Source organism: Choloepus didactylus, chromosome 1 (assembly GCF_015220235.1).
Source record: "Choloepus didactylus isolate mChoDid1 chromosome 1, mChoDid1.pri, whole genome shotgun sequence".
NCBI lineage: Eukaryota > Metazoa > Chordata > Mammalia > Pilosa > Megalonychidae > Choloepus > Choloepus didactylus.
In genome coordinates this window covers 183,030,407-183,057,799 of record NC_051307.1, presented here as the reverse complement: position 1 = coordinate 183,057,799, position 27,393 = coordinate 183,030,407, and the positions used below count along the sequence as shown (strand labels likewise).

General features: G+C 40.3%; 1 pseudogene; it reads right to left on the bottom strand.

Annotated features, from left to right (window-relative positions):
• The window catches only part of LOC119526516, a 33,013-nt pseudogene extending 15,036 nt beyond the window's left edge, over positions 1-17,977 (bottom strand).
• Positions 17,978-27,393: the final 9,416 nt, after the last annotated feature.

Sequence of the window (27,393 nt, the reverse complement as noted above, 5' to 3'; positions counted from 1 at the left end):
AGCCAACATATCCTACCACAAGGTATGAAATTACGGTAAAGAACCAAGAAACTCTCTGGTAATTTTTCTGTTTGGGAGACAGACAGAGGGATGGAGGAAACCAAGAGAGGGACAAGAGAAAGGAAGGAAGGAGGGAAGGAAGGAAGAAAGAAAGGAAAGAAGGGAAGGAGGGAGGGAGGAAGGGAGAAAGGAAGGAGGAAAAAGGGAAGGAAAGGAGGAAGGAAGGAAAGACAAAGGCAGGCAGGCAGGGAGACAGGTAAGAAGGAAGGAAGGGAGGGAGGGAAGGAGAGAGGATAAAAAGAAGAGAGGGCAAAGAATGACTGAGAACTTATGATTTGTATTTATCTCCTAGCTGGAAATGTGGCTGAAGAGTTAAGGGCCTGAACAAAGCACGCAATCTTTTTTGGGCCTTGAGCATAAAACTAGCTTTTATTCAGCACTTGCTAGAACTTTCTGCAGTAATGGAAATGTCTGTATCTGCACTCTCCAATATGGTGGTCACCAGTCATACATGACTGTTGCTACCAAGCACTTGAAATGTGGCTAGTGCAGCCAAGGAACTGAATTTTTAATTTTATTTCATTTTAATTAATTTAAATGTAAATAGCACATGTGACTGGTGTCTACCCTACTGGAGAGCACAGCTCTATGCTTTATGTGTTCCCTTTAGTCCTCATAATAACTATAATAATCTCCATTTTACAGATGGGGATGTGAGACACAGAGAGGTTTGAATGTGCCTATGGTCACACAGCTAGTAAGTCAGAGCCAGGAATAAAACTTAGACAATCATATCATTATGCCTTATACCTATCTTTAGTCCCAAACATAGCAGATGCTATAGGGAGAGATAAAATACTGTTTTATGATGATGAAAGTGAAGCCAGCAGATGAGTAAAAGATCTTTGGAATCTGAATGGAAAGAACGTGAAGTTTCCATGGAAAGACCACAGAAATCCCTGCTGCCCTCGGCTTCTCTGTGATCAGAATTGGCCACTTTTAATGGATTAGGCACAACCTTTTCTGAGTGTGTTTCTTGGACTATCAGTCTTGCAAAAAACAAAACAAACAAACAAACAAACAAAAACAGAAGGTAGTGGAGGAATGGAGAATAAGTCTTCAAAATGTTAGAGAAAAACATGTTACATTGCTGTTTTTGAGGCACATAATGAATGCAATCATCTTAAAAGCTCTGATTTAACACACACACACCTTTTTTTTTTTTTTTGCCTTGCTCTAGTGTTTCCCTCATATATTTTACTAGTAAAACTTTTTCTTTCAGGGGAGGGGTTATATTTTGATTGGCTGAACACACATTGGAAAAAGGTTGAATTATAGTAAATCTGAACTCTGCCCTGGACATGAGATGTGCAGGAGCATTCCTATTATCAATCATCATGACTGATCAGTGTGCTGAAAATCAGAACTCCGGGTCCATCAGATTTTGCTTTAAGTCTCCTTTCCTTGGGCTGATGAATTGGTCAGGGTTCAGTTGCAGTCAACAGACTCTACCCTGACTAGTTTAGGTGTAAAGGATTTATGTGGGGGCTATTTGCAGGCCTAGATTGTTGGAAGGGCTGGAAAAGCAAACTTCAGGCTGAGCTACCGGGAACAACTCCCAGATGCACACTATAAAACTGGCCTGCATGGGAGCTGCTAGCGCTACAGAATGAAGAACCATGCAGCTTCTGCTTCACTCAGGAAGGCTGCTGGTCAGGAAACTGCAGCCTTGGCTGCTCTACACGTGGAAGCTCAGGACTGGGGAGGCACCAGAACCTCCACCACAGCTGCCACAGAAGAAGCCATATACCTCTGCCACCACACTTCCAGATGGCCACCAATCTACCATGGTCACTTCTGCCTGCTCAGTCTAGAGTTGGTGCATCTGCTTGGTAAAGGCCAGATCACGAAAGGGATGCCTGGGAAATGTAGTTTTTCATTTGCTGGCCTCTATAAATAAAGACGCACAAGGAAGAGGTTGGAGTGGTATTAGACAAACCAATCTAGGACATTTGCAGCAGGTACAGATTCAAAGAAATGTAAAATATTGGACTTGTATTTAATATGTTTTTTCTGTGCTAAATTTGAAAGATGGAAAACAAGATAAACTTTAAGCAGTATGTTAATTATGCTTTTTTTCAACCTGCAGAAATCTTTTCAGTTGAAATGCCTGTAAATTTAAAGCAATGGGTCAAAATGTTACTCCGAAAAAAGTATAATAAATAAATAATTTTCCTCATGTTTCCGGACTTTTGGGATGACTTGTAATATAGTCACTGTTAGAACCATTGTGTTAAATTTCATGGCATTTTATCTGAAAAGGTGTCTAGAGGCGGAACAAGAATGTATTGAGCATATGACTTGAAATTGTAGCTAATACAAATGCTCTTTAAAGATGAGTTTATCCTCTGTTTCCTGACTTTGCAGACACACTAAAGGTTTTTTTTATCCCCCCAGCTCTCTCAAGACCTTTATGTAATTATATTATCTCTGAAATTTTCTTGTTCTCTTTTCTCCTCAACTTGTCAAAACTTGCTCCTGGGGCAATAATCTGATAACTGCTTTAATTTTCTCATTTAGGCCATCAGCAAGTCTCTGCTGGGATTTCACTCAGGGCTACGTCTACTGCAGAGTGGAATTGCCACCCCTGAGAGCCCCTGGCCTGGTGGGGACACAAGCACTGCAATAGTAGAGATGGGGTCTTGGACAGGGCCACAGGGAAAAGAGTTAATGCTCTCAACAGAGCCAGATACAAGTTAAACAAAAGGTCCTCACAAGAATTTCCAGGGGATGTCAGCATGGCCAGCCCTGTGTTAACGCTTCGTGTGCAACTGGGAGCCTGCCTGCCACTGCCAGCCTGAAGCAGCAGGCCCAGGGGAAGGCAGGGTACGAGGAGAGAGAGTGTGAGGGTCAGAGCACTGGACGTTTTCAGGGATAGACCTAGACTTGCTCAGCTCACTGAGAAACTCGAGACAACTGCCATGTGGAGGATAGGGCCATTAGTGCTCTCTTGGGAGAAACCCAGTCTGTCTTTCTCCCTAACACTGGGGAACCATATGAGTTGTCATCCATAACAGAATAGTTTTGAGAATCAAAGGAGGAGTTATTAATAATTACGCCATAGTAACTTTTATAACCTGGGTCTGTTCTGGGAAAATTGGATATATGGTTACTCTGCCCTCAGGTGAGTTAGATTTTTATGCCAGTGAGCTTCCATTATCAACTTGGAAAGGAAGCAGCATAAGCAAATAGAGGGATCCATTTTGTTTCCAAATATAATGTGCCCAAATCCCAGGGGAGCTACTAAAATGTAGGTTCCTAAGCCCCACCCCCAGAGATTTGGATTCCATGAATCTGGAATGAGTCCTAAACATAAGCATTCTCACCACCTTCCATGTGTTTCTAATGCAGATGATCTGAGGTTCACATTTTGAGAAAAACTGGGTTTTGGTGTTATGGCTGGGTGTCGATGTGAGCTTTTCCATTACTGGTTGAATAACTTTGGGATCAAACCTTAACCTTTTTAGTCCTTAACTTCCTGAACTGTAAAATGGATTTAATAATATCCACCTCAGTGAGTGCAAAGCCTGACACATTATAAGTACTAACTAAATGGTGAATACAATATTATAGTAAGTTAAAATATATGAAACTGCCATTTTTGTAGCTCAAAAACATCAAGTATCAGCAATTTCATGTGGTTTAACCTGATAATTAAGGAAATATGCTGAAGGTTTTCTGATGTTTGTTTTATGGGGTATTTATCCTTGAGTGTTCAAGCAAGGTGATGTACATGCTAGGTTCTTTGACAGAGGTAAAGGGAGTTATAAACTGCAGATAGGAATGACGCTTCTCTCTAAAGATTTCAGGCTGCTGAACTGATGTATGGTAGCGTTTCATAAACTTGAGCATACCCACAAATCACCTGGTACCCTTGTTAAAAATGTGGATTCAACTTCCTTGGAGTGGTGTTGGAGTGGGGCTGAAATTCGAACAAATTCTAACAAGCTCCCAGGTGATAACCACACTGATGTTGTGGGTTCATTTGCCCCACTTGGAGAAACAAAGAGCTACAAAGTTTAAGGGGAGATTAATTTATAAGGCTGTTCCCCAGAGGTCTTGACTATTTTTTTTTTTCACAATTGAGTAGTCTTTATTAGACAGTGCCCACATGCACTGATAAAACCTAGATAAAATTGTCAAAAAACTAGTTGAAGGCATTGGAGAAGAACCAGTACATGTGGGATTTGTAGGGGAAGCACAATGACGTGAATGCCAAGTCTACCTGGCTTTTCTGCTGAGGTATTTGACAATTTTCAGAGTGGGATTAAAAGCCTCAGAAGAAAGAGGCAGCCCTTCTGAGCTGAGAATTTAATAGGGTGACCTTTTTTTAAGCAAAACATAGGGACTTCTGATTCCAGGTAGATACGGTGATAGAGGCAAGACAAGTAAATAAATAATGAATCATTAAAACAGGTGAGATTTAAGGACCACAGGATTAGACACACAGAAAGAACTACATTCACCAAGATTCCATAAAGGGAAGGGACCTTGTGAGGGGAAGAGAGATCCACACACATTTCTACACATGGAAGAATTTGCTTAGTGTGGGCACTGAAAATCATAGGCAGAAAGACACCACTGGGGCATTAAAACAGGCAGATGAACAGGTGGACTGTGGGCATATGGAGGTTGGGTTGAAATCTAAAGAATCCCCAAACTCAGGGATGATTTTCCCCACACCACTATATTACCTGGGGGCTGCACAAGAAAGGCAGTATCGTATCTCCTGAAATTCCATGGTTCTTTGGAGAAAACATCTGACTACAGTAATATGCATTGAGTGAAAGACAACTGGTAAACTGAGGGCTTTTCAAAATAGTTTGCTGACATAGGATTTCTTTTCCTTGTGAGTTAATGCATGCTGAGGCAGTGGATCTGTGTGTGAATTCTTCTTAAGAATCATTACATTTAAAGGGATTCTTTGGAATGTGAGATCCCAATGGTAGATACGCCTTTCCTGCAGATATTCTGTATGGTTATCATTTCTTGTTTTTTAATGCCACTTTCCCTGCCTGTACTCTAGTTTTGGAGAAATCCTATTCCTTCTCTCCACAGTTCCTCTCCTTGCTCCAACTGGGAAAACATGTCTGATTTGTAGACCTGAAATCCCACTGAAACCAGATAATTGATAATGTCTGCCATCACATCTCTGAATAGGTTTCTCTGGGAGGTGTCCAAGAGAGCCCACTCTTCTTGGGGGAAATCTATAACTACATCTTTGAAGACCACTGACTCCAGTGGTTGCATTTTCCATAGCTCAGCTGACAACTGTCTTTCTCTGCATTTCCATTACAACCAGAAAAGCAGTAGTTGAGCAAATGTGGACATGGCCCAAATCTACAGAACCATAGGCATCTCCTCCATGGTACATTTGGGAATTAAGTTCAGACCTTGACTCTTTGGTGAATAAAATTAAGGTTCCATCTTCCTAAAATGTTTGGCATGAATGAATGAATATCTGTGGGACATCTTTGTGCCCTTAAGTCAATTACTTTTTTGAAAGTATTTTCAGTAAAATTACCATGCATTTATCTTAATGCAAATCCAAGAAGCTGGAAATATTCATATCCTGTTAGATGAAATAACTTTACTATTCAAAAGGATTTCATTTAATTTTTTCTTATTACTATGCTGAGAATCATGGAATATTATAGCTTCAGTACATTTATTCAATCATCAAACATTTCTTTACCATCAACCATGTGCTCTGCACTTTGCTAGATTCTGGGATAAGAAGAGAAAACCAGAAAAGGATCTACTAGAAAATCCCACAGCTAGTTCAGATGGAATTGGGAACAGATCACAGAATTCCCCATGTGCACTGCTTCTTCCCTTCCACCTTGTCATGCGAGGGTGGCAAAGTGATAGAGAAATAATTCTATAAGTCAGGGTTTGGAGAAAAAATTCTGCAGACCCAAATTTAATTTTTTTCCATTTCCTTTCACTGTGTATACTGGAGAAATACTCTATTATAGAAAGAAATGGCAGAAGATATGTAAATTTCCCTCTATGGCACCAGTTCCCCACCTGAAAAATGAGAGATTGGTTTAAATACATTTTAAAGCCACTTCCAGCTATAAAATTCTACAATTCAAATCAGGAATGGGAGTTTTCATCTCAACCCAAATCTACTCTTTTAATCTTCAGGCCACTATTTCAATCTGGGATCTATTTCAGCTTTCCCCACCCACTGCCATAACAGCAGCAGCCAGTCTTCAGAAAAGTGAACATCAAGGGTTAAAGAATAACAGATTCCACAGTCCAACTGCCTGACACGATGCTCCATAGGTGCTTCTAAGCTGCAGGCATGAATCATTCTCCCACCTACTGAAATGTATCTAAATATAGATTCAAATTTATAGAACTGCTCCTTGATTTATGTATTCTGTAATGAGGGGTCAGGCATAGTGGGGCACTCCATATAGTACTGGGAAAGGGCAGAGCCTAATTGCTGGTGTTAGATGACCCAGCCTGAGGGTTCAGTGTAGCACTCCTCTCTGAGTACATTAAGGGGCTGCTGGCTTAGCCAAAGTGTGTCATCAAAGAATACTACAGTTTCATTTGTTCCACCCATCTCTTTACCCCCACATGCTGCATCTGCTGGTCTCTCCCTTCTCTTCCAGGTTTCCTTGATTTCAGCTTCTTGCTTCTGTGGCTTTCTCTCTCTGTCTGAATTTTGTTGTCTTGTAAAGGACTCCAGTAAGAGGATTAAGAACCATCCTTGTTGAAGCAAGCCACACCTTAACTGAAGTCACCTCAACAAAAAGTCTTACTTAAAATAGGTTCACACCCCCAGGAATAGACTAGATTTAAGAACATGTTTTTCTGGGGAATACACAGCTTCAAACCACCACAATGGTCTTTACCAATACTGCAGGAAACACTCTGTGGCCCCATGCTGCTGGCTTGTCCATCAGATATGGATCATGGCTATGTAGTAAACTGATGTGCAAGGAGACGGAACTGGGACTCATTGCATGGGCTCCATTACAGTCTGAAGAGGGCATGCAGAGACTGTTGATTAGAAGTTATTAGAGGGCAGAAAACATCTACTCTGTCCAGACTGATATAGCCAGAGGAAAACAGAAAGCACTTCTGATATGTAAATGCCTAGAGATTGGTGACGATATCACCAAATGAGTCTGTCTGAGACAGTGTCCCTCCTATCCAAGTATTCCACGTGATGCTTAAACCCCCCTGTCTACCCCTTGCTTTCTGACCTCTTTCTACCCATCCCTTACCCCCCTCCCACATGCTCAATACTGCAGATTTCATATGAAACTCGCTGTAAGTACTTGATGATGTTTCACTGCTGAGGCCACCTCTGCTATTATTTATCCACTCCTACAAACCCTGAAACCCAGATCTACTTTATGTACATGTTCTAGTTTGCTAATGCTGCCAGAATGCAAAACACCAGAGATGGATTGGCTTTTATAAAAGGGGGTTTATTTGGTTACACAGTTACAGTCTTAAGGCCATAACGTGTCTGAGGTAACACATCAGCAATTGGGTACCTTCACTGGAGGATGGCCAATGGTGTCTGGAAATCCTCTGTTAGCTGGGAAGGCACGTGGCTGGCGTCTGCTCCAAAGTTCTGGTTTCAAAATGGCTTTCTCCCAGGATGTTTCTCTCTAGGCTGCAGTTCCTCAAAAATGTCACTCTTAGTTGCACTTGGGATATTTGTCCTCTCTCAACTTCTCCTGAGCAAAAGTCTGCTTTCAACGGCTGTCTATCATCTGCAGCTTCTGTGCTTTCTTCAAGTGTCCCTCTTGGCTGTAGCTCCTCTTCAAAACATCACTCACAGCTGCACTGAGTTCCTTCTGTTATGTCCACTCATTTATATGGCTCTACTGATCAACTTAGACCCACCCCGAATGGGCGAAGCAACACTCCATAGAAATTATCCCATCAGAGTCATCACCCACAGCTGGGTGGGGTGCAGTCCAAAGAAACACTCAAAGAATTACAATCTAATCAACACTGATATGTCTGCCCACACAAGATTACATCAAAGATAATGGCGTTTGGGGGGCACAACATATTCAAACTGGCACAGTACACTTACTCGCTCCTCTCTAGTTTCAAATTCTTATTTCTAAACTCACCAGACAGGAGAATGAAGAAGCTTTTCAGATGATTCCAGCCTCTGCCACCATTTGACTACAACTAGCTAAGAGATTCTGAGAATCACCAAGCTAAGCCAGTCAACTCCCAGAACGATGAGAGATAATGATAATGGTAATGATAATAGATGACTATTAATGTTTTAAGCAAGGTCTTTCAGGTAGTTTGTTATGCAGCAATAGGTAACTGGAACAACAGACACCATGAAACTCTTTTTTTTTTTTTAAAGTTAAAGTCAGTCTTTCATTGAACATTTACTAAGCACCTACTGTGATAGGATAAATTGCCAGTTCCGGTTAAGTGGACCTCAGAGGATTTGCTTATCCTTTCATTCCTTGACTAGGTTTTGGACAAGGTTAAGTTTTGCTGACGCTCTCTTAAAGCATGGCAACCAGAACTAAATGCTACCCTTTGGACTTTTCAGACCAGCCCAGACAGTGTAAGAATGTAATCAACCAATTAAATGAGCAAGTGTTGGGTTCCTATGCTACACCAGGTACGACGAATGTTCCAGTCGCATCCACCTCTAGTGCTCATCAGCCATGTAACTTCAGCCAAATCATTCAACAACTCTGGACCCCTGTTTCCCCATCTAGGAAATGACATTATTAACCCACACACTGAAAGGATGATGTGGTGATTAAATGAGAAAGTGTATGTAAAACACAAGCCACCCCATAGTAGATGCTTAGTAAACCATAGATATGGTTATTGTTTTCTTTCCCTCTCCTCTGAAAAAGTATGTGTTCTAATGTTCCCTAAGATTGAAATAGTAGACCAAAATAGCTTTGGAAGCCACTCCCATTAGAGATTCATATGAATTTTATAGTAAGAGATAGTCTTTAAGTCTATACTTCCCAAGCCAGGAGAGGATGATGACAAAATTCAGAGGGTAGACTCCCAGCCATCTATGTTCAACAAGTGGCTCTAAGTGCTTCTGGTCCACAGACAAATAGTTTCCCCACATGTGCTTTTTAGCCACATTTTTTCCCTATTTCCTCATTTTTACTTTCCTGATTGATTATTTGATAAAGAACACTATTAAATTTTAGCCTGCTGTTGAAGCATGTTGAGATATCTTTGGATAATAATTCTGTCATCAAAGGCATTCAAAGATAGTCCCTTGGATTTCATAGCCCCTGTCAATTTGGACAAACATTGTCTGTATCTTCATCTGTCATTGATTAAAAAACAGCAACATATTGAACAGGAGCCCTTCAGGCTCTAAAGAGCTGCTTCTAACCTGAAGTTGGTTCCTAATCTATCCCTCTTGGGAATAGAACTTCAAGCAGTCATAAATCCACCTCACCCTGCTATCATCTGAGCCACAATTTCCACCTTTTAATAAAGATCACCAGAGACTTTGATAAATGCTCTGCTAAATCCAGAGGACTTTTATCTACAGGATATCTCTGAAAGGGCTGTCAGGAAGTCATAATAAAAAGGAAAGAGCCATGAGCAACCTGCTTTTGTGTGGTCTGATGATCTTTGTTTTCTTTCTTTTCTATCTCTTCTTCTTTTAAATTTAAAGACTTAACTTCCACATTTCTGTAATTTATCCTGGAATCTTACCTATTGAAATTGGAGTCACCGGTTAATTTGGTAGACTTATTTTGGAGAGACTTGGAAGGGAGACTGCTCTCCATAAATATTTTCTTTCTTCCTCCCTCCCACTCTCTCTTCCTTCCTTCTTCCTTTCTCTTTTCCTTCTCTTTATTTCCTTTCCTTTTTCTTTCCTCCCTCCCTCCCTTCCTTCCTTCCTTTCTTCAGGGATAACTTGGCTGTGTTCTGCATAGTCTCTTATTCTCTAGCAGGTTAGCTCTAGCTTGTTGACCTGGCCAAAGAGGCCAGGGACCCAAGACAGGTGAGCAGAAGAGTGTAGGACTTCTTGAAGCCCAGGCTCAGTGCTGGCAGTGTCACTTCTGCCACAGCCTATTTGTCAAAGCAAGGCATAAGACCAGCCCAGACCCAAAGGGAGGTCAAATAAATGGTGTCTTTTGATGGGAGGAGCTGTGAAGCCACAGTGCACAGAGCATGCATACAGGGAGGGGTAAAGGGCTGTGGCCATTTTTGCAAACCATACACCATGAATGGTTGCTGTGCAGTCTGTCTGAAGACAAGGGGCAGGAAGTAGCTATCTTTGATGGTGGTGCCTCTTGCCTTCTGCCTCCATCTAAGCTAATGTGCTGTCAACCAATACCTGACCAGTCACTCTGGCAACGAACCACTTGAGAGTAGACCATTCTGAAATTTAACATGTGTAGAATCAAGGTGGAGAGTTTCCTGGGCTGAACACACAATGGTGCACATTTTCATCCTTGTCTTTCTAGGAGATTCCAGACACAGTTTAGAGGAGAGATGCAAGACACATCTCTTTGCATCGATCTTCGAATACTTTTAAGCAAAAAATATGATCAGTCCCTAGGCAGCCTACCTCCCTTTGTGTGTTATTTCCTTCTAACATAACATACTTGTCAAACGAGTGCGGTATTACAGAGAAATGGGCTGTGCAAATGCATGTAAAGTAGCATTTTACATCTTGAGACCCTGGGAATCAAAGCGAGTATCATACAAGCCATTTAATTTTGAAACCAACTCTTGTGAAGCTTGTTTCATTGCTGTTCAAAATTCAATTGCTTGCCTTTTGAAAGCGCCTTGTTCAGCCAATGCTTTCCCCCCACTTAGTGTGTGGGGGAGTTGTTTAGTGAAAGACATGCATTATTACCCGAGATAAAATCTCTCCAAGTTGAGATCAATTCTGCCCAAGATCCTCACTATTGTAATACTTTATGATAGTCTATTTGATGCTTCCAGTTGAGTGCAATGGTGGTTTTATTATTTGTTATTTCAATTTAGTCAGAAATTGTGCAAATTATGCCATTCACTGTTGTCTCCTTTCCTTTCGCCACCCTTCTACCCCTACCAAATAAGCAGGGAAGTTTCATCCCAGGGATGACCTTGGCTTTGTTTCTACAAAGAAACACCATCATGCTTTGACTCATTTATAGTTGGTTTTGTGGATTTTAAAATGCTTTTTATTGATCAAAGTTGATAGGTCTTTGTCTTTAGGATATTTTGCTTTGTTGTATGTCCTTCTAGGGGTGAAAAGGTACATAATTCCCTTAGACAGGCAGCATAGTATGAGAGCTGTAAGTTTGGCCTGGGTGTCTAACAGTCTGATTTAGTATCCCAGCCTTGCTCTTTATTAGCAGGGTGACCTTGGCAAGTCCCTTCACATCTCTAAGTGTCAGTTCCCTTATATGGTAATAGGGATAGTATCCAGTCATAGGGTAATTGGGATGATTAATGCAACAATGGACAGAAGATGCTTAGCATGGGGCCTTGCACATAACAGGACCTCAATAAATGTGAGCAGTTTGGTGTTGTCACAGTAGTGATGGTGGCAATAGTGGTGGTTTTATTCCTGCGGTCTCAATGAGGTCACTGGCTGGAACAGGCTCAGCCAGAAGCCACCTGAAATGGTGTTTTTGTAGGTTTCTTAAATATGCACTTTCATTCATCTGATACAATGCCATATAAATGGGCTGGAAGAGAGTCAGAAAATACATGTCCTTCCTGTCTACTTCCATCCCTTCCTCTGTCCCTCCTGTGGTGGTTTGAAGCTGTATTACCCCAGAAAAACAAGTTCTTAAACTTAATCCATTCCTGTGGGCGTGAACCCATTGTAAATAGGACCTTTTGATGAGGTTACTTCAGTTAAGGTGTGGCTCACCTCAGTCAGAATGGGTCTTAATCCTCTTACTGGGGACCTTTATAAGAGCATGAAATTCAGACAGAGAGAAAACCACAAGCAGTTGAAATCAACAAAACCTGGCAGAGAAGGGAGAGACTAACAGATACTCCACGTGCCTTGCAATGTGACAGAGGAACCAAGCATCTTTGGCAACCAGTCTTTGGGAAGAAAACAATGTCTTTGGTACTTGATTTGGACATTTTCCTGGCCTTAAAACTGTGAGTGAATAAGTTCCCAGTGTTTAACTTGACCCATTTCATGGCCTTTGCTTACAGCAGACTGGGAAACTAAAACACTTCCTTTCCTCCATCCTGTCATCCTTCCTTTCTTCTTTTCTTCCTTCTTTCCTCCCAACCTCCCTCTCCAAGTATTCATTAAGGGTCTAATGTGCATTATAGTACTAGGCTCTGGGATGCACAGACTAATATAACATGGTCTTTGTCCTCCAGATGCTCCCAATTCCTGTAGGAAGACTGGCAAAGAATCAGCAGCTAGCTTCCAGTTCTGCAGGGGTTGCCTAGAAAAGGTCTATCTCCTTGAGCTCGGGAGGGAGAGGGTGTCAAGAAGAGGAGATGCTCGACTTGAATGTAGCCAGGTTGCTGGAGGAAGGTTGGGCCATATAGAAAAGATGAGAAGACATTGTATAGGGCATTCTGGGAAGACAGCAAGCATAAACAATGACATCAGTATGTGACAACTTGGTCTGTTTGAGGAATAGGAGATGGCCAGCAGAGCAGCCTCTGTAAGGGTGTCCAGCATGCTCATACCCCCATGTGGGTCAGGGCTGTCCCCACATCGAGTCCTGGTGAAACAAAATTCCTCACTTAGAGGAAGCCTATTTCCATGCCTCTGCTTGGCCAGGGCCAGATTGGGGGATGGGGCAGGCTCAAGAGTGGTGGGTGGTGATGGGCCATGGAACATGGAACACCAGAAGCAGACCTAGAGTTTGGTATTAAGAGGCCAAGATGAGGAATGGGAAGGGCTGAAGGTCAGAGTAGGGACAGGCAGCCACAAACTGGATCAAAATCCACATGATTAGACTGAAACTGAGTCCTCAGGCAGAGGAACCTAAAAGAGGGCAGAAAAATTAGGCAAATTCAATACAGAGAGTTGTAAAGCACATAAGTAGGAGGTGGCCCACAGCTCCCTGCTCAGGCTTGCTTGAGAATTCAGGGCTCATTTTAAAGGTCCAAAATACAATGGATGATTGAGGCCAAATGGTTGAGAAAAGTTGTTTTAAAATGAGGACCCCTTGAGGACAGGGACTTTGTTGTTGTTTCTTTTACCTAGCCTGAGACTTGGTACCTGAAATATAGCAAGGGTACAACTAATGTCAGGGAATGAATGAAGGAACTAATTAATAAAGATCTGAAAAGCTTTATTCTGTGCCTACACGAGATACCAAGGAAGACAGGGAAGAGATTTGGGATCCAGACATATGGATTCTAATCTCAATCGGGCCTCATACCAGCAGTGTGACCCCAGGCAAATTATTTACTATCTTGAAGCCTTAGTTTCCTTATTTCTAAAGTAGGAATGATGCTGCTGACTTTGCAGAGCTGTTCTTAGAATTAAACGAGATATTTGTAAAGTGCCTAACACTAGGTATATACTGAAAGAGTGACAGCTCTAGATTTTATATGGTTACCTTTCAGCTGTTGACTTTCTTTTGCCTCAAATTGAAAATCCTTTAAAAGTGCAAGAAGAGCTTTAGAAAAAGAGATTAAAAGGGCATGACTCATTTAGATATCTTTTTAAAATTCTCCATCTTTCAAAGAAATCACACATTTAGAAACTGGCAATTGTTAAAAATTAAGTATTTTTACATTGCTTAGTCACTTTATTAGTTAGAGTCCTATCAAGAGATGGAACAGGGAAAATCTAATATGAAAAATTATTAACATGGAAGTGGAGTAAAGAGAATTGGCTAAGAGGAGGAATAAAAGAACTCTTAAGGATATACAAGGGCTGAGGAAGAGCACCCAGGGAAGGAAATAACTTGGAGGGGGAGAATTCTTCTCAAGGCTGGAATTCAAACCTTGTTGGCAAGGGTATGTTGAAGTCCACTGGATGGCAGAGTAATTTGCTGTGCTGTTCCTGGTCAAAGCTATTCCAAAGTCAGTGGGATGCGGCTGGCAGGCAGAGAACCCCCACTGGGATGCTGACAAAATTCACAGGGAGAATCCTGGTGTGGGGTGGGGATCGGGTGCCATTGACTTGTTGGAAAGCCAGACTCTGGAAAACTGGGCTTGCAAGAAAGCTTCAGGAAACTGCCTGAGGACATGGTAGAAGAAACTGTCTCTGGATGTCACTAGGAAGTGAGGTGCCCTTGGGAGTTTTGCTGAACTCAGCAGGAGGGGGTGATTCTTACTGCAGGCCATGGGGACATTGCCACAGAAAGTGACCCACTCTGCAGGAAAACAACTAGAACAATGAGAGAAGCACACCAGATCTAGGAAGAGAAAACCCCTTTCTTCTCCAGTGTCCCGCCATTGCCCTCAACTGACAAAGCTTGATATTGAGCTGGCTGTCAAGGAGAAATATTTATGAGGCTCATCTTCCCTATCACAAAGCAGGAAAAAAAGGATGAATTCGAAGCTGAACGTCAATGCACTGATAGAATAGTCACTTAGGAGAGAGAAGAGGTATTGGAGAATTTAGCACCATTTATTTTTTCTTCTCTGTAGAGGAAGGATAGAATTATATAAAGATAATATGTCTATATCACTCCATATCTCCAGAGATTTCTCAAAAATAAAATTTCTGCAACTTTAATGAATAATTCCTGTGAAATGATAAAAATTAAGAATGATAGCACAGAGTACAGTTCCAAACTGCTTGTGTGATACTGTATTAAAATTACTTGCATGATTAAATCTATGGTCTGTGGATAAATATTAGAGAAACTATATGTTTAAGCAAATAATTATAATTGGATTTCTTAGACTTTATGAACTGTATCAAAATATTACTTTCTAGAAAAGTAACATTCTAAACTTTAGAAAGGTTATAAAAAAAACTTCCAAAGCTGTCTTAATGCAGCAACAGATCTTGAAAGACTTACTTGGTTTAGTTCAGTTCCTTCAATCCAACAAATATTTATTATGTAATTAAAATTGATTCCCCAGAAGTGTGCAAGTGATTTATTAAAGAATTGCTCCCAGTGAAACCCAAAAAGGGAGTGGGGAAGCAGGACAGAGAAGGGGAAGAAGCCAAGCAAAGTCCCTCAGAAGGTGGCTCTAGTCTGATCCCACGGTAGAGTTCTGGATTGAAAGCCATTCCTCCGAGTTTTCCTACCTGAAATAAGGGAGCTGGAGCTCTCATACTTGCATGCCCATGGGGGATAGCATGCACTTACAGCACTTGTAGATTTCTGTTCCCCCTGGCAAAGTCGGCTCTGGTAAGTTGAGAGAGGTCCTCAGAAACAAAGCTACTGGAAGGGATAGCCCATCAAGTGTCCCAAGGTGAGAGTGGGAGTATGTGCACAGATCCAAAATAAATAAGTAAATGCTAAAAAGGGATTAGAGGCCCTCTGGGCAGAATGAGGACATTATCCTCTCCAGCATTTTATCTTTGTTCTCTATTCCTTCCTAACTAGTTGTAGCATAAAACTGTCTCCCTTGGAAAGCTAAGGGGCTTGATAAGGAATTTTTAAGGAATTTAAAAATTCAATTAAATACAGGAAAATGTGTACAAATGAGGCAAATAAAATAGGAGTGGTGAATGAGAAAATTGAAGGTGAAAACAGAGAAGTCAAGTAAGAAAAGAACTTAAAATTGCCTGTTGTGTCTAGGTGTAGGCAAACATTGCTAACTTTAGAGAGTATTTTCCATAGAGTGCTGGAAACCAGATGACAGTGATTGAGAAACTGCAACTGTTTTTGTAGACTCCTGTAGGAGAGATGGCTAGTTTACTACCCAATATCCATTCTCCCTTTTTACAAGAGAGCCCCAATATCATTAGAGGAAACAAAAAGTCAAGATTTAAGTTAAAAACAAAAACTTTCTTAGTCTCTCTAGAAGTTAGGTGTGATTTAAGTTTTGGTGAATAAGATGTAAGCAGAAATTATTGGATGACCCTTTTGGGAAAATTCCTTGACAAAGGGCTGGCTGAGCTGCCTCTTTTGCCTCTTTCTTGTTTGCATCTTCCTTCCTCAAATCTGGAGGTGATACTGGAGGTGGTTCGGCTATGAGCTGAACTCATTGTGGCTATGAGGTTCCTAAAATATGCAAAGGATGGCTGAGGGCAAAGACAGAAGGAGCCTGGGGGTCTGATGCCATTGTGGAGCTTCCACATCTGTCCAGGATTTCACAATGCCAAATGTATCATTCCATGAGAAAAAAGAAAACCCTTAATTTGTTTAAGCCATTTTGAGTTCTCTGAAGCAAAATTCAATTTCTTGATGATATGATTATTCTTCAAGAATCATAGCAGCGAAGGAAGGAGAATGGCGAAAGGGTGTTGAGATCAAAAGAGGATGTCTTGGTTTGGGTTAATTCAGAAGCAGACCGTGATACATGGATGCAAGTGAAATAGTTTAATAGTTTACTTGGGAAAGTATCTCAGGAAATATGGCTAGAGAAGTGCTAAGTGTGACAGGGAAGGGAAGGAAGCAAAAAAAAAAAAAAAAAAAAAGAAAAAGAAAAGGATGCAAGATACTATTAACTAGAGTTTAATCCCATTGGGAAAGTCTTGTTAACAATGTAGGATATGTGCCTCGGGTTTATCCCGCCTGGTGGTTGAGGGAGCTGGGATATTTTGCACCAATTTCCATTCATCAATGGTGGTAAGCTGCTCTACAGGCAGGCGGTAGCTCGTAAACTCTATGGAAATTTTCGTTTTGCTGCGTGGAAGCAGAATGGGCTCTGGTGGCCAGAGAAGGTCTCAAAAAAAAAAGATGCAGATGTCAGCAGTTGGAGGTTATGCTGATATGCCCTGAAAAGGAAGGGGGTAAGGATATATGGGTGGCATGTTCACAGTATTTGTTACACAATGGTATGTTCTGTTGTTCTGAACATGAGAAACTTGAGGATGTTTATAAGTTGAGGGGAAGGGTACAATGTAGAGGGAGTGACTGAGGATTTAGAAAAGAGAAGGATTGATTCTTATGGTATAGTCACTGAAAAGGAGTTACATCTTGAGCTTGGATGGGAGAATGGGACTGCGGTAGGATAGATGGCCTATGTTTGGAGGTGGGAAGGAGGGAGGAGATGATGGAGGTAGATAGAGAGGTCTTTAGGTTTAGGGTTGAGAGGTTGAGGTCTTCCTTATATCATTATTTCAATTTATTAATGCACTACGAGGTCATTATTTTTAATGAACGAGGGAATTGGGTATTTTCTAGGTAACTTGAGGATAGTTAAACAGTTTTGGAATAACTAGTGAGGGGAATGAGAAGGGAAGCTGAACAACAGTACTACTGCATTGCACAACTCCAGGGGCACTATTTACACAGTGATGTGCAATGTGGCTGCCCATCTGCTGACCAAGGATGAGCAACAGCTTGAGAAACAACACTGATGAACCAGCTGAAATAAAACACAAATTTTTAGTCACTAAGATTTATGTTTGGAAACTTCTGCTCCAGCAGGATTCAGGTTTAAAGGAAGATTGCTTGAACTGAGTCACAGTAGAAAACTTTACAGTTTAATAAAAAGACAAAGGAACAGAAGAGTTTAGCATCTTAGAAGAGTAATTCAGGTAATAGATCATGGGGTCAGGTAAAGTGGTAAGAAAGAAAGTGGTCAAGGATTTGGGAGCGTTACCAAAGTTAAACAACAAGGTGAGAGGAGCAAGAACTGAGGTAGATGGAAGAAGAGGAAGTTGTAGACAGAGAATGGAAAACTTGGGAATTTAGACGTGGTTCAATCCTGAGAATTACAGTCTAGGAAGTGACCGCGATACTGGGTTGCCAGAGTTGGATGCAAGTGAAGATAATGGTCAAAAAGAAAAATAAGGAGCCCTGGGACTTCCAGGTTTGGGTAATACGCAGTAGGGACATTAACTTACCATCTCCTTGTCCATGGACGTCATTACCAATCCATTAGGGCACTGGTGGCTACTAATTGGTGTCTGGTCATACCAGGGCTTGGCTATTTCATACTTGGTTGATAAAAGCTGACTTTGACTCTACACTGCTATTTGCACAGTGTTTTATAATGCAAAGTGCCTGGCCCAGGCATCTGGAGGCTGAGGTCCTTCTTGAGTCTATTCCTGGCTTGTGACCTTAAGCAGGTGACTTAATTCATCTGTGAACTTACAAATTGGGGATAATCACACTGACTTTGCCTACCTCACTGGGAAGTTGTAAAAAGTCTGCTCTTAGAAAAAGTCTAAGATGCTATACAAATATTTGTCACTGACATTATTAGACATGTGGAAAGTTACAAGAAGTGGTGATATAAAATGAAGAAAATAGGAGACCAATTGCAATGGTCAACAAATAGACTCAAAATACAAGGTTTTCTGTTTTTTAATCTCCACTTCATAGGTATTTTTTAGTTCAAACTAAAGCATCCGTTCCCAGTCACTAATAAACCATTAAAGGAAAAAGAAAAGCTCAGTAATTTAAAGAACTGCTTAAAAAAAGGTTGAAGGGTAGAAGGATTATAAAATATTGCCCAATCATGCAGAAGTGGATTACTCTGATTTTCCTTTTTTTTTCCTCCTACAAGGTGTCTCTCTGCTGCAGAACCCCAGAAATTTCTGTCCTGCTGCTCATGTGGTCACGGCCACGTGTGAATCAGACCTGTTGAAATTTATAGTTTGGTCCTATTTGCCCATTCCCATGTTGACCTTACCACTCTCTATTATAAAATTTTTCCAAGGAGAAAGTGAAATGTTATTATTCATGTCTCTCCTGCCGGAATTCATAAACAGACAGAACTTCTCTCATGTACACTCTGAAAGGATTCAAACGTCATGCTGATTTCGCCCCCTGCGGTCAAAACAGCAACTTGTTTGTTTTCTCTCAAATTTATTTGGAAAGGATGTTGTTACAGCAATGCTGTTTGAATTATTATAGTTAACCTTTTGCAGTGTGCATGTCCAGATGCATAATTGGATTCCCAAAATGAACTCCATTGACACCCGCTATGGAACGATGCTTCAGCTAGTTTATTCTGAAAATGAGTGCTGCTCTCATATCCTATCTCTCTCTGTCTCTCTCTCTCTCTCTCTCTCAAAAATTTACCAAGTAAGCAGGGTTTAGTTGAATGGCACATTTGTCAGTTATTTACAAAAAAATAATAATTAAAAAGGTAGCAATGTAGTTACAAAAGTGACCCCAGTACCTGCTTCTCTTTTCCCTTTTACTTTCACAGCACATTTACTTGGATAATGTGTTTAATCGGGTAGAAAGGCTCCCATACTTCTCACTGTACTAGCAGTCCCTTGTGACCTTGGAGATAAAATTTAGTGGCATCACACTATCGTACCCACTTCTGCTCCCAGAGTATCGTTATTCTTACAAATTGTACATCATTATAATTTTATGAGAGGGTTTCTCATATGTTGCAAATAGTACAAACCCAGCAGCTGTGGCCCAGCAGGTCACATTGAGGGAACTGCCAGCAAGTGGACAGGAGGGTCAAGAGAAAAGTAGCTCTTAGCCCTGAAAAACACAACAGAGGCTGCAGGACAGTGCCTGTCACTTTGTGAGGCTGAGTGTAGGGAGAGAAAAATATATTGATTTGAGAGCCAAACAAGCTTGGTTTGAGTCCCCACTCTGCCACTGATGAGCTTGAGCAAATAACCTGCCTCCTCTAAACTTCAGCTTCTTGAGCTTTAGAATGTTGAAAATATTCCTACTTCATGAGGAGGTGAAGTGTTACAGAATCTATTGGAATTAAAAATATGCATATCCATCAAGCCAGAAACTCTGCTTCTGGAATCTATCCCATGGAAATAAGAGCACAAGAGTGTAAGGACATGTATACAAGGATGTGCAATGCAGCATTATTTCTAGTGCCAAAAATACTATCAGGGGATTGGATAAGTGCATTTGGTATATCTCCACCATGGACTATTATGCAGCCCTTAAAGAATGAATTAGAGCTCTTCATGGAGATATTTTCATGAGGTATGGTTGAATAAGAAAAAATAAAATGCAGAAAGGGATGAGGAATATATGTCATTTTTCTGTAACATTTTAAAAACTCTTCTATATGTACGTATGTGTACAAATTTGTGTGTATGTGTGTTTGTAACCTCTATGAGATTATTTTTCTGCGGAAAAATAATATACAAATGTGCATGCCATTGATTACCTTGGGGAAGGGAAGAGCTGTGTGAGGATGAGGCAATGAAAAATGGGTAGGGGATTAAGAAAAAAGGAGGAGGAAAGAAAAGAGCCTGCTAAAAAGTGTTTGTGATCATATCTATACATTAATATGTAATTGTTTTTAGGTGTGGGTGGGTGTGGAAGATTGAATTATGTACCCCAATTTAGACATTAATGTGAAGTAATATGAATCTCATTGTAAATAGGATGCCTTGAAGATGTTATTTTTAGTTAAGGTGTGGCCCATCTGAATGAGGTTTGGTCTTAATTTGGATACTGAAGGCCTTATAAAGAGAAGGAAACAGGAAGTCAGTTAGAAAAGCCACAGGGAGGAGGTGGGAGCCAGACGCTAAAGGGGACACAGAAGAGAAAGGAGAGATGTTGCCTTGTGACACAGGACAAGGACACAAACCAAAGACTGCTGCCCGCAATCCTGGGGGAGGAAGCAGCGCCTTGCCTATGCCTCCGTTTTGGACTTGTAGCCTCAAAACTGTGAGCTAATAAATCCTGTTGGTTAAGCCAACACATTGCATGGTGTTTGTCACAGCAGCCCGGCAACTAAGATGTGGTGTATATATATATATATATATATATATATTAAATAGATGGGAAAATTTCTGCCTCACATATGAAATATCAAGTAGTCATTAAGTGTCAGCTATTATTATTTCTTCATCTGATACTAACCACATAGTGTTTTCATTATTTATTTATTTGTTGGCTTTTTGTTTTGTTGTGTTTTGTTTTTTTGAAATTCTTAATAATTTTGGCTCGTACAATCAAGAGTTGTTTAAACAAGAAATTTTCGGTTTTCAGGTTGGAGTTCTTATTTTTTTTTAATTTCTAGTTTTATTGCATCATGATCAGGAAATGCTGTTCATATTCTTTCTACTTTATGGAAGTTACTTTAGAAAATAAATACCGATTTTTCCACATATGCTTGAGAAGGCAAATTTTCAATGTTTAGGATACGCAGTTTGATAAGTATCTATAAGATCTACGTTATTTCGTTTTTTGGGGTCACCCTTACTTATTTTTTGTCCACTTGATGCTGTGTGTATTTCCTTAGATATTTTTGCGTGTCTTTCTCTAGGTGGTCTCTTTTTGCTTTAATTTTTTTTTCTTTCTTGGTATTTAAAAAGGTTTGCATTTTTACAACCTGTATAGTAATACCTTTCATAATGTTCTTATTTTCCCTTTTCCTTTATTAGGCTTCTACTATTTGATTTGTCATCTTTCAGTAATGTCCTTTGATTCCCACCTATTACCTGTGTGACAGTTGATGAACTTATTCTACTCTATTGTTTCCTTCTCGCCCTTCTCCCACTTTTCTTTCAGTTGTACTCTTTCTACTTTATGAAAACATATACAATTTATATACTATTCTTCCATCATTGTCACCACTTTTATTTTTGTCTCAGATCTACAATTAAATATTCAAAATTTTGACAAAATTTCCCCAAATATCTTTTAGTCATCCTCTGGTAGATCTCTCCAGAATTTACAATTACAATATTTACTGAGATACTCCATGTATAAATTTGTTTTTATACAGTTTGTATGGTTAAAAAAAAATCCTTGACACAGGATTTTTCATTGAGTTTCAAGAAAATGTTATTCCACTGTTTTCTTGCTTCACATGTTGCTGTTGAGAAGTCAGCTGCAAACCTTGATTTTCTATCCTTTGTAAATGAACTGGACATTTGCTGAGAGGCCCATGGTATTTTTTCTTGATCTTTAAAGTCAAATAGCTTATCTAGGTTCTGCCTTGGAGTTGATAGTTCTGGTTCAATTTTCTCAAGAAAATGGTGGGCCTTTAAAATATGTAGACTCTGGACTTCTTTTCTCTCTAGAGTATTTTCTTGGATTATATTTCAATGTCCCTTAATTTATTTTCAGTTGAATTTATTTTCCTTTCAGGAATTTGTAATTTAGTCTTCATTTTTTTCATATTGTTTTACTTTTTATTCAAATTATTTCCTGAGTTTGAGTATCTTCCATTTCTCAGTCTCCTATTTTTTGTCCATTCTCTTCCGTATTTCTGATTTGAGGTGTTCTCTCATAACTGTGAGTGTTTGTTGACATGTAGTTCATGTTAAAGTGTTGTGTTACAATTTTATTCTGCCCTTTTTTAGACTATTTCTTGTCAGCTAAACCCTTTTGATTCCCTTTGTTTTTGTTCTTACTGTAATAGCTTTTTATGACTGTTGCCTATGGTTTGTTTTTAAATTTCTTGGATTTAACTGGATCATCAATGAGAAATGTTTGGAGTAGCAGACAAGGAGTTTCGATAGCACAATAGGTTTCTTAGATCAAGAGTGCTCTCTCCTGTTGTGGCAGTGAATTGCATTTTCTTTAAAATGTGGCATCTTGGGGAAAGATAGAATGATTTTGATTCTGTTATATTCTTTTGTTCCGTAGCGCTCTTAATTTCTGCCACTTATTTCCTTCTTTCTTCTTCTTAGAAAAATCTTTAAGGGACATTTTCCCCTCCAAGTTGCCTACCTTTTCCCCAGAAATGGTGCTTTCTTAAAATTATCACCTTTAGTCGCATGAATTTTCAAGCCTTTTCCTTTAGATTCTTCTATAGCTAGTGCTCTATTGTACCATGTCTCAAGTGATCTGATAGTGAATTCATTTGTTAACTGCCAGCATTAAAACCCTGAAGCACTCTCCAGATTACGGAGCACTGACATCTCAATATTATTAAAATTTTCAATCCATGCATGTGGTCTATACATCTATTAATGTAAGTCTTCAGTAATTTACTCAATTAAGTTTTGTGAGTTTCAGTGGAGAGGTCTTATACATCTTTTATTAGTTTATTCCATTTCAGTAGTTCCTCATGTGTGTTTCAATATAAGCAGCTTTTAGTTAGTTTTTATTTATTTATGCAGTCTGACAATCCAAATAACTTAGAGTATTTATTCTATCTATATTTAATGTAATTACTTGTGTATTAGGGTTTAAGTCTACTGTCTTCAATTATTATTCTTATTTGACTCACCATTTTTCTATTTTCTTGCTTTTAAAACATTTAACCTTTTATAGTATCATTACTTATTGAGTAATAATTATTTTAAACTGATTGGGGGTTTTTGGCTGTTAACTGCAAGTTATACTATCTTGCAGTAAAAATATAAAATTAATCTCTACCATCATCGAATCTCAATCAATATAATAGCTTTTTTTGTTTTGATTTACATTTGTGTTTTGGAGTCTTTTCTGTTAGTTTTACTTTATTTTTCAGAAGGCAGGAGAATCAACACGGGTTTTGGGGGAATAGCTACAGAGGAAAATGTGACAAGTAAAGAGACTTTGGGGGAAAGATTGTTGCATGTGTCTTTATCTTTTTGTAGCCTCTTTGCAACTTTAGTCAAGACATCTGCTTCAGTTAGCTAAAGCTGCCAGAATGCAATATACCAGAAATGGAGTGGCTTACAAATTTGCAGTTCTTAGGCCATGAAAATGTCCCAACTCAAGGCATCAACAGGACAATGTCTGGACTCTGAAGCCAGGCTGCTGGCATCTGGGACTTTGTCCCATGGGAAGGCACATGGCCAGTGTCTGCTGGTCCTTCTCTTCCGGGTTTCATTGCTTTCAGCTTTTGGCTTCAGTGGCTTCCTCTCTCAGCTTCTATGGGTGTTCCCTTGTCTCTCAGCTTCCCTGGGCTCTCTGGACTTTTTCTGTCTTTCATCCTCTCACAAAGGGCTCCAATAAAGGATTGAGACCAACCTTGAATGGGGAGGGTCACATCTCCTCTGAAATAACCTAACCAAAAGGTCTGCACCCACAGGAATGGATTAAAAGAACATGGACTTTTCTGGGGTACGTAACAGCTTCAAACCAGCACATGTGGTAACTAAGATATTCGAAGAACTGAAGAAGCAAAAGGAAGAAGGTGAGGCAACTCAGAGAACAGTAATTGAAAGAAGCTGCTACTACACTTAGGGGAGGAAGGACAAAGGGAGGGTGTGGTGGTACCAGAAGTTACCAGAGTCTAGGAGCTGGGCCACCTGGTGGGAGCTGTAAGCATCTTGGCATCTGCCAGGAGCAGGGACCACTCAGCTACTGCTGATTTCTTGGTTTCTTCTTCCAAGCACCCTCCAATCTCTTCTCCTGCCAGGGCCTTCCATTGGCTAAACCTAAGTGAAAGCCAGGAGGAAGAGAACCTGGGAGATACTGTTTCAAGAGTCAGTTCCCTATGATTCAGAGCAAGCAAGGGACTGATGGAGAATGGATCTGAGAGTAAACAGGCAAACGACTGGTGTAGTACATATTGCTATTAAATCTCTTTTACACGTGCTGGATGATCTACAGGCACAAGGCGATGATGCCTGGGTGGTTTCAATTGTCCTGTTGATGGTCAAGCTTGTCTCATTAGGAGCAATTTTGGAGTGCAGTCTATGACTAGTTCTGGCCTAGCTTGGAAGGGTGCCTGATCTGGGTTAAGAATCAGATTATTCCTAACTACTTAAATCTTCTAAGTGGGAGATCTGTCTTGAGGAGATTGAGTCGATATGCATCCCCACCCTCAGCTCAGCTTCTTCTTGCTGCTGAGTTGTCCTTGCCTGATCACTCAGCCATCTTGAGTGGGGTTTTGGCAGCATTGCTTAACATTGTTTATATTCATTGGCATTCCCTTGACTGGCACTTAGGCATTGCTTGTTATTGTAAGTAGTGAAAGTGCAGGACACTACGTGCCACCCCCACTCAGGTTTGTCATCTTTTCTCCAATTGTCTTGACCTCTGCCCATATAGGCACAAAGAAGGTCATGAATTTTACTGCATAAGCAGAAGTTAAACCTAGGAAGAAGCTATTGGTGGACTCTTGAGACAGACATTTCCCTAGTTTCTACAGGTGATTCCATTGGAGCTTTCCCCTCTTGGCTTGGTGGCCTGTAGCACCCACCTCCCCCAAGGGAAGGTAAGAACTACAAAACACCCCAACAAGGCCACTGACTTGTGACTCCAATGATTCCTTCTTGCTTTTATTCATTCTCTGTGCTTCCCTCCCTCCTTCTCTCTCACCCTCCCTCATCTCTCTCTCTCTCTCTCTTACTCTCTTTCTCTCCCCCATTTCTCTCTCCGTTTTCTTCCATTCTCCTCCACACTCACACTCCTAGTATTTTGCTTATATTAAATCAAGGAGGATGTAAGATGCTGGTGTGATTATGTCGGGGTATGGGTTACAAAATCACCTCTTAATAAGCTTAGGAGTTTACGATACCTGTTACTTGGTTTTCTTTTCAAGAATGGCACTCTTCTTCATGCTTCCTGACCTCAACTTTGAGATCCAGTTGCTAATTTTGAGGCAACAGGAAAATAGTATCCCTTAATAACAGATTACATATATTTATAAATATAGGTATATTCTTCAGTCTTTTTTCCCCTTGATTATATTAATGTTTATTTGAGGTGGAGGGTACAAGATGATGCTGGCTCTAGCTTTCCCTCTTCCTCCAGGACCAGGACACCAGATTTGTATTTCCAAAGAACCATTCTATTTGAAGTGTAGAGAATAGATTAGAAGGGAATAAGAGAGAGGTAGTAAGACAGGTTAAAAATAATTTAGGAGAGGAAAGATGGTAGTTTCAACTCAAGGAGTGGCTGTGAGAATGGGGAGACTGGAGTTATTTAGGTAGGAGAATAGATAAGATTTGATGATTTATTGGATGTAGACACAGTAAGAGAAATGGAGGGGTCAAACAACTCTCATGTGTCTGGGTTTGGCAATTGGGTAAATAGTGGTGCTATTCTCCAGGGTAGTGAGAGAAGGAGGAAGAGAAAGAAGTAGAGAGAGGAAAGTGGAAGATGATGAGTTCAAATTTGTATGTAGGACATCCACTGAAAACTATAGGCCATGGATTATAGGATTTATTGGATACAGCAACTGGGCATAGAAATTTGGGAATATTCAATATGTCAGTGTTGTTGATAAGATATAATCACTAAGGAAATATGTATGCCTGAAAATAAAAAAAGCCTAGGACAGACTTTGTTTCCTGATGTCATCTGTTTATTTATCCACTTATTTGTTTCCCTCCTCACTAGAATGGAAGTCCATGAGCACAAGAACCTGGAGTGTCTTGTTCACCACCTTATCCTCAGGGCATTGCCTGGCACATATTAGGTGGTCAATAAATAGTTGTTACATAAAGGGACTGAGAAGTAGCTAAAGGGGCAGGAGGATACTCAGAAGAGTGATTTTTATAAGATAAAAGAAATGGATTTTAAGAAGTAGATAATGGTCGACACAGTCAAATATTGTTGAGAGATGAAGTAGAATAAGTACTTACAAGTAGTCACTGGATTTGGTGATAAGGAGGTCATTGGTAACCTAGGCAAAACAGTTATCACTAACTGTTAGGAGCCCAGAGTGATAAGTGGTGAGGAAGCGGAAACAGTGAGTGTACACAGCTCTCAACAAGTTAACTAGTGAGTGGGTAGAGAGAGAATGCTAGAAAAGGGTTTCTTTGAAAAACAATAAAAATGATAGAGACTTAAGTGTGTCTACATAATAATGGGAAGGAGTCCATAGGGTGTGAAAGGTTGAACATTTGGTTGGGATCGGGAATAGTCAATAGCAAAGATTCTTGAGAAGGTGGAAAAAAGATATAACCAGAACACAGATGGAAGATTTATTGTACAATCTTCTATTTAATGGGAGATAAGGGGGAAAGGCTGGGAAAAGACTCAGGCAAATTTGAAAGCTAGTGTTGGCAAGTTAGGGAGCCATGTCTGGTGATGAATTTTTTTTTTTTTTTCTGTGAAGAGAAGACATCACTCATTCCCTCAGTAAGTACTTATGGAGGGTCTACACTGTGCCCAAACTCTGCTAGGTCCTGTGAGGCAGTGGTGAGCAAAGACAGGTGGAGTTTACAGACTAGAAGGGAGATAGACAATAATTAAATGATAACATCCTAAACTGTAGAGATACACCAGCACCATGATTGGGCAAGAGATGTATTGATCTGCTTAGTTTTGTGATTTTTCTCCAGGCAGATTCAGCAATGTTGGAGAAGCACAGGGAGATGACAGAAGGAAGACCTGGGGCACCTGCTGATGGGTGAAGTCAAGCTGCTTAGCTCACAGAACCTGAGAGAGTTCCTCCTGGTACATGGGTTTGCCCAGCTGGAGCTGAGCCCGGGCCAGTCACTGTTCTGAT